The 8,663-nt window shown below is 42.6% G+C and overlaps 2 pseudogenes; both read right to left on the reverse strand.

Moving 5' to 3' along the window:
* Window positions 1-723: 723 nt before the first annotated feature.
* Window positions 724-1,511, reverse strand: LOC134576874 (uncharacterized; annotated as a pseudogene).
* A 143-nt stretch (window positions 1,512-1,654) lies between these two features.
* LOC134576875 (craniofacial development protein 2-like) lies at window positions 1,655-2,817 on the reverse strand (annotated as a pseudogene).
* Window positions 2,818-8,663: the final 5,846 nt, after the last annotated feature.

An 8,663-nucleotide genomic window follows, 5' to 3' on the forward strand; every position in this document is an offset into this window, starting at 1 on the left:
CCCTTTGTTTGCCCCAAGCAGATATCTACCCATAAAGCTTCCACATTTTCCTCGTCACACTCCACATGCCTAAGATTTGACTTGAACTCATGGCTGACATACAAACATACCCCACCACCCTTCTTGTTTTTCCTATCCCTTCTAAATAATGTGTACCCATTTAAGGTAACTGCCCAGTCATGTGTCTCATCCCACCATGTTTCTGTTATGCCTATTATATCGTATTGTTTAATGTATGCTATTGCCTCTAGTTCCCCCATTTTGTTATATAGGCTCCTTGCATTAGAAAGCATACATTTAATATTACCATGAGTCATTTGTACTTTTTGTGAATCAATATTACATACCTCCTCTGTTCTGAGCTTCCCCCTCCCCCCATCTCCACCCCCATTGTTCTGAGCTAAGGCCCATCTCATTTCTATCCTATCTCCATTTTCTAGATTGCTTAGTCTTTTTAAAGTTAAGCAGCAAGCAGAAAGCCAGCTGCTTAAGCAGCAAGCCAGCGTTTACCCTCATCAACAGGTCATTTAGTTCTTCCTCACTTTCAGCCATCAGAGTAGTATCATCCGCGTATCTGAGGTTGTTGATTTTTCTTCCAGCAATATTGATTCCAGCTTTGGCTTCATCCAGCCCAGCCTTACGTATTATGTATTCTGCATATAAGTCGAATAAATAAGGTGACAATATACAACCTTGTCGCACTCATTTCCTGATCTTGAACCATTATGTTGTCCCATGTTCAGTTCTGATTGTGGCTTCTTGGTCCACATACAGATTCCTCAGGAGGCGGATGAGATTATCTGGTACTCCCATCTCTTTAAGAACTTGCCACATGTTGTTGTGATCCACATAGTCAAAGGCTTTAGAATAGTCTATGAAGCAGAAGTAGATGTGTTTCTGGAAATCTCTGGCTTTCTCTATTATCCATCGCAATTTGATCTCTTGTACCTCGTCCACTGTGGAACCCAGCTTGTACATCTGGTAACTCCCGGTCCATATATTGTTTGAGTTGAAGTTGTAGAATCTTAAGCATTACCTTGCTGGCATGTGAAATTAGTGCAATTGTTCGATAATTGGAGCACTCTTTGGAATTGCCTTTTTTTGGGATTGGGATGTAGACTGACCTTTTCCAGTCTTTTAGCCACTGTTGAGTTTTCCAAATTTGTTGACATAAGGCAAGCAGAATTTTTACAGCCTCATTTTCAGAATTTTGAATAGTTAAATTGGGAATCATCAACTCCTGCAGCCTTGTTATCTGCAAGGCATCCTAGGGCCCATATCACTTCGCTCTCCAATATTTCTGGTTCCATCTCATTGGACCAACTATTGAGGTCATCACTGCTGTTAAGATCCTTCCTATATAGATCTTCAGTGTATTCTTGCCATCTCTTCTTTATCTGATCTACTTCTGTTAAATCCCTGCCATTTTTGTCTTTTATCACACCCACTTTGGCATGAAAGTTAACTTTTAGATCCCCAATTTTCTTGAATAGATCTCTTGACTTTGCCATTCTGTTATCTTCTATCTATTAACATTGCTCATTGTAGAATGTCTCCTTGTCTCTTCTTGCTATCCTTTGGAATTCTGCATTCAGTTGGACAAATTGGTTCCGATCACCACTACCTTTTGCTTTCCTTCTTTCCTGGGCTATTTTTAAAGCCTCATCAAATAGCCCGTTTGCCTTCTTAGCTTTCTTTCTTTTGGGGATATTTTTACTTGCGGTTTATGGATAATATTGCAAACTTCGGTCCAAAGTTCTTCAGGCATTGTATCGTTCATGTCTAGTCCCTCAAATCTAATCTTTACTTGCACTACATATTCACAAGGGATATTATTTATATCGTATCTGATTGGTCTGATGGTTTTCCCTCTTTTCTTCAGTTTAATTCTGAACTTTGCAATGAGAAGCTCATAGTCCGAGCCACAGTCAGCTCCAGGTTTTGTTTTTGCTGACTGTATAGAGCGCCTCCATCTTTGGCTGCAAAGTATATAGTCAATCTGACTTCTATATTGTCCATCTGGTGATGTCCATCCGTAGAGCCGTCTCGGAGGCTGTTGGAAGAAGGTGTTTGCTATGACCAGATAATTATCTTGACAGAATTCTACTATTCTCTGACCTGCTTCATTTTGAACTCCAAGGCCAAGCTTGCCAGTTATTCCAGGTGTCTTAGGTTTCCTACTTTAGCATTCCAGTCTCCTATGAGCATAGTAACATCTTTTCTTGGTGTTATATCTATCATATGTTGAATATCTTCATAGAACGGGACAATTTCAGCCTCTTCATCATCCATGGTTGGAGCATAAATTTGGATCACTGTGATATTAAATGGTTTGCCTTGAATTTGAATTGAAATCATTCTGTCATTTATTGGGTTGTAGCCAAGCACTGCTTTGCCCACCCGATAATTAACTATGGCTACTCTATTTCTTCTGCAGGATTCTTGACCACAGTAGAAGATGTGATGGTTGTCTGATGTGAAATGTCCCATTCCAGTCCATTTGAGTTCACTAATTCCCAGGATATCAATGTTTAACCTTGTCATCTCATGTTTGATCACATCCAATTTGCCTTGGTTCATAGTTCTAACATTCCAGGTTCCTATGTTAAATTGTTCTTTGCAGCAGCGGACTTTCCTGTCCCCTCCAAACACATCCGCAGTTGGGTGTCCTTTCGGCTTTGTCCCAACTACTTCATTAGATCTGGTGCTACTCGTACTCGCCATCTGCTCTTCCTCAGTAATGTGGTAGGCACCTTCTGACCTGAGGGGCTCATCTACCAGTGCCATATCATTATGTCTCTGGTTGTGGTTGTCCATATAGTTATCTTAGCAAAGTTACTGGAGTGGGTTGCTAGTTCCTTCTCCAGTGGACCGCGATTTGTCTGACTTCTCTGCTATGACCTGCTCATCTTGGGTGTCCCTACATGGTATAGCTCATAGCTTCATTGAAGTACACAAGCCCCTTCACCATGGCAAGGTAGAAGAGGTGTTTAGTCTACCTCAATACAACAAGAAAGCAGCCCCATCCTCCTTTTCCTACAGAGCACTTCAATTATGAACCGACCTCAAATCGATTTCAAATCTTTCTCAGGCCTCTCTACATATCTCAAAACAAAATGCACCTGTTATGGTTGATTATATATTTCCTATCTGTTCTATGTTCAATTTTGTAGATATTGTGTATTAATATTGATTTTGTATTTTATTGTACCCTATTGTATCAATGCAATCTTTTGTGAACTCAGGACCCTGAAAACAAGAGAAATCTCAATGTATCCTTCCTGGTAAAATATTTTATTAATAATATATAAATCTGGGTGTCGTCGGCATACAGATGGTAGCAAAATCCAAAGAAGTTAATGAGTTTGCCAAGAAAGAACAGAAGGGGACCAAGAACAGATCGCCAACCAAGACAGGGCGAGAGAAGGAGGTGTCATTGCAAAAGAAGATACTGAACAAATTTTGGGAGAGATAGGAGAACCACAAGAGGACAATGTCACAGAGATGGAGGGATAGAAGAGTTTGGAGAAGGAGGACATGATCAACAGTGTCAAAGGCGGCAGAGAGGTCAAGAAGAATTAGTATGGAGTAGTGGGTTTGGATTTAGCTACGATTAGTTCACTTGTAACTTTAATAAGAGCAGTCTCAGTAGAGTGGAGGGAGTGAAAGCCAGATTGAAGAGGATTGATGAGGGAGTTGGAATTGAGGAAGTGAGTCATACGAGTAAAGACAAGTCTTTCTAGAAGCTTTGAGGAAAAAGGAAGCAGGGATATGGGACAATAGTTGGAAGGGGAAGACGGGTCTAGGGATGGCTTTTTTTAGGATGGGTACGACAGTAGCATGCTTAAGGTGAACAGGGACAACACCAGATCAAAGAGAGCAGTTTAGGATATGTGGTAAGGATGGTACAAGACAAGGGGAGAGAGATCTGATAAGGTGGGAACATACTGGATCAAGCAGACAGGTGGTGGTATGAGAAGAGAGGTGCAGCCACCTCCTGTTCTGCTGCTAGGGAGAAGGCCTGTATGGTAGGGAAGGTCTAGGTGTGGATGGGAGAGGGAGAGCAAAGGGGGGAGAATTCTTTCCTTAGCTGTTCAATTTTGTTGGTAAAGTAACATGCAAGGCTATCGGCTGAAAGGTTAGTTTGGGGGGGTGGCTTGAGGTTGGCGAAGGAGAGAGTTGAAGGTATTAAAAAGACGCCTGGAATTGCGTGAGCATGAAGTATAAAAAAAGTAGGATTGTTTAGCAAAGGGTGAGGGCTGTGCTGTATGAACACAACATTCATTTATAATGGAGGAAGTCTGACAAGGTGCAGGATTTCTTCCTGCAGAGTTCAGCTGAACGGAAGCATCTCTGCAGGTAGCGGTGTCGACTTAGTGTGCCAAGGTTGGGGGCGGGTCTTCTTTGAGGTGCATATTTGGAGCAGGGCTGCAGCGCCCAGGGCAGAGGTGAGTGTAGCATTACAGCAGTTTACAGCAGACAAGCAGCCACCCGACCCCCAGGGAAAGGGAAAACCCCCCTCCTCCGCCAGCATTCCCAAAGGTAAGGAGGCTGGGGGAGTTGAACTTTAAAAAAAAAGTAAGTGTGTTAATGTGAGTGTGTGTTAATGTGAGTGTGTGTTAGTGTGTGTGTGTGTGTGTTAGTGTGTGCATGTCTGTTAGTGTGTGTGTCTGTTAGTGAGTGTGTGTGTGTCTGTTAGTGTGTGTGTGTGTTTGTGTGTTAGTGTGTGTGTGTGTTAGTGAGTGAGTGTGTGTCTGTTAGTGTGTGTCTGTTAGTGTGTGTGTGTGTCCATTTTGTTTAGTCGAACCCACTCAGCGGTGTTTTGTCTTGAACGCGTCGAACTATTTTCGGCTACTATTTCCACGAACACCGCTGAGACTTCTACCTTCCGTGCTTTTGGTTAAAATCATATAAACAGAGCGCTATTTCTGGAGCATAAACTCCCGAACAGGACGCATCTAATGACAGTAAACAAGAACGGATTTGTACTTTATTTGAAGGAGAAGATAGACCAGCCGCACAACCTGAATCTGTGGAACTGTTTTGGGTATGAAAACATGCGTGCGGTCGGTCAAAAGAGACTTCCATCAATCTCCCGAACCCCTGAACCGATTGTTATGATTTTTGGATATGTTTGTTCCCTAATTATGCTGGTTTAGAAAATATAAGTTTTATTGAAATTGCATGTAGAGTTTTGATGTTATAAAAACGGAGTAAAAAGTATATTTTTTTTGCTTAGAGATAATTGAGGTGATACAGCAATTAACTCATTTATCTCCCAAGCAGAGGGGAGGAATGTACAGTAATGAATGGGAGTGTTTAACTGTGTAACTGTAAATGATTGGTTGTTAAGTTTGTGTCTTCAGTGCCCAACAAGGTCTACGTGGGTGGTGACCTTGTTGGAAAACTTGGATAAAAGAAATGCTTGTGTGCCCATTAAATCAGTTCTACTTCACTCTCAATCTAGAGTCTTGTCTCTTATTGGGGGATACTGCTACACAGCTATAACACTAGCTCTTTTAAGAGCTTCTCAATTTGGATGACTACTGGATGCTGAGAATACCCCTCGCTCATCGGGAGAAGGACACCCTCTAGCAGTGGAAACCCCTCTACTCATCGGGGAAAACCGCTACACAAAGGTTTAAAAATAATATCAGCAAGTATTACTTTACTGAGAGGGTAGTTGATGCATGGAATAGACTTCCAGCTGAAGTGGTAGAGGTTAACACAGTAAAGGAGTTTAAGCATGTTTGGGATAGGCATAAGGCTATCCTAACTATAAGATAAGAACAGGAACTAATGAAAGTATTTAGAAAATTAGGCAGACTAGATGGATCGAATGGTTGTAATCTGCCATCATATTTTATGTTTCTATGTTTATAATTAGCTCACCAGCAGCAGCAAACAAAAGGAGGGGAATAAAAACAGCAAGAGAAAAAAAAAAGAGGGAAGCATAGACTTTGATTAGGTCCCTGTTACGTTTACTATGTGAATGGAATTTTGTACGCCAGTGGGTGTCAAGCAACCTTCTAGTACTGGTCAATGAACTGTGCGAATTACATAAAGTGTTCCATTTCATGTCACTGATACTGTTTAGTAGGTCCCTGTACCTGCTTTCATAAAGGCATTCCAAGGTTCCCATATTCTTGTGAATTTTCTAAAAAAAAATGTGATGCGTATGTAATTTCCTCCATCTTATTGATTTCTTCTACCATTTGTATCCATTCCCTAATGGATGATGGATTAGGCTGTTTCCACTTTAGGAGGATAAGCTGAGTGGCTGCCATCATTAGTTTTGAGATTAATACTGTCTCATGTTTCCTGTGGTGAGGTGAAGGTGTCAGAAAGAGGAAATATTTTGATGAGAATGGGATTTTTGTGTTTGTGATTATCTGAATGAGCGTGTGGATACTCTCCCAAAATTTGGAAATTATCCGGCATCGTGTGTGCCGGGGTGCCTCCATTTGGAGACATCTCCAACACTTATCCTGGGTTCTGTGATATATCTTATGGATCTTGGCGGGCGTATTGTGCCAGCGGATAGTGCCAGCGCGTGAGGTGTTTGTAATTCCGTCACATTTCATCCGTACTCTGTCTTCTTCTCTTTCTCCACCTCTTACTAAAATTCTCAATCTCTCTCTCTCCTCTGGTATATTTCCATCGCCCTTCAAACATGCAATTGTAACCCCAAATCTAAAGAAGCCCAATCTTGACCCTAACTCCCTATCCAACTATCGTCCTATCTCGCTACTGCCTTTTGCATCCAAGATCCTTGAAAGAATTGTGTATGCGAGATTGACAGACTTCCTCGAGTCCAACTCTCTGCTAGACCCGCTTCAGTCTGGTTTCCGCGCTAAGCACTCTGTGGAAACGTCATTGACCAAAGTATCCAATGATCTACTCGCTGCAAAATCCCGTGGTCACTACTCTATCCTAATTCTCCTTGACCTGTCTGCGGCTTTTGACACTGTTGATCATCAACAGCTTCTTCACATCCTCAGCAATATCGGCCTACAAGATATTGCTCTCTCCTGGTGCTTCTCCTACCTCTCCCAGTGCTCTTTCAGTGTTTCTTTCTCTGGCTCTGCTTCTTCTCCCCAACTCCTCTCTGTTGTTGTCCCCCAAGGTTCAGTCCTTGGTCCCCTACTGTCCCTCCTTTGGCTTCCAATATCATTTCTATGCAGATGACACGCAAATCTACCTGTCCTCTCCTGATCTCTCCCCGTCCCTCTTGACTAGTGTCTCTGACTGCCTCTCTGCTGTTACTAACTGGATGGCTGCCCACTTCTTTAAACTAAACTTGACCAAAACTGAAATTCTGGCCTTTCCTCCCTCAAGTGTTGTTACTCCTGTGTCTGTCTCCCTTCAAGTCAATGGTGCTACCATCAGCTCCACCACGCAGGCTCGCTGCCTAGGTGTTCTCTTTGACTCCGACCTCTCCTTCAAGCCTCATGTTCGCCAAATCCTGTCATTTCCATCTCAGAAACATTGCGCGCATCCACCCCTACTTAACGCCAGATGCGACTAAGGTGTTGGTCCATTCCACTGTCCTTTCTCGCCTTGACTACTGTAATCCGCTTCTCAGTGGTCTTACGTGCTCCCAACTTGCGCCGTTACAGTCCATAATGAATGCGGCAGCGAGGCTCATCTTCCTGTCCGCCCGCACCTCCCATGCCTCACCCTTCTGTCAATCCCTACATTGGCTTCCTATAAAATATAGAGCTCAATTTAAAATTCTCGCTCTTGCTTTCAAATCTCGACATAATGCTGCTACCACCTATCTATCCTCCCTTATACACAAGTATGTCCCGTCTAAGCCCTTACGATCTGCTGAAGACTTACGTCTATCTTCTGTCCGTACTCCCACCTCTGATGCTCGCCTTCAAGATTTCTCGAGGGCTGCACCGTTCTTGTGGAACTCGCTTCCCTCCTCCGTTAGATGCTCACCCAGTCTCCACTCCTTCAAAAAATCGTTAAAAAATCGTCATAAAAGCGTATCAATTAAATTGTTAATAGCTCCCAACTGATTCCTCTTCTGCAACTGTCACTAGTCTAATACTATCCTTACCTTTTTGTGTCATTTTACCCCACTCCCTCTAGCATGTAAGCTCATTGAGCAGGGCCCTCAACCCCTCGTTCCTGTGTGCCCAACTTAACTGGTTACAACTACATGTCTGTTCGTCCACCCATTGTAAAGCGCTGCGGAATTTGACGGCGCTCTATAAATATCATAATAATAATAATAATAATTGCTTTCTTGCGCCACAATGGAGGTGGTTGCTTTATGCACTCTTATAAAAATGTTCTGCCATTGTTCCTGTGTTATGTATATATGTAGTTCCTCTACCCATTTAGTCACAAACCGAGGGAGAATAGGAGGATGTGAGTTTTGTATTTGTGTGTACATGGTAGACAGTAGCCTGTTTGGTGAAATTCTGCCTCTGTGATCGTGTCGTCCAGGAACGCTGTCTCATTAGGTGGTAGGGTAGTTTTTTATTCTTTGACTGAAAAAGTCAGGGATTGCTACAGGGGAGGGTTGTGTTTGCTTCAGGTTGTAAAGATGCGTGTCAAATTTATGGAAAGCTGTGTGTGAAGGTAGTTTGCCTGTCTTGTTTTAGTGATTGTGCCAGTAATCTACCTCCCTTATCCCCTTGCAAGTAGTA

The sequence above is a fragment of the Pelobates fuscus genome, chromosome 11 (genome assembly GCF_036172605.1).
Source record: "Pelobates fuscus isolate aPelFus1 chromosome 11, aPelFus1.pri, whole genome shotgun sequence".
Classification (NCBI taxonomy): Eukaryota; Metazoa; Chordata; class Amphibia; order Anura; family Pelobatidae; genus Pelobates; species Pelobates fuscus.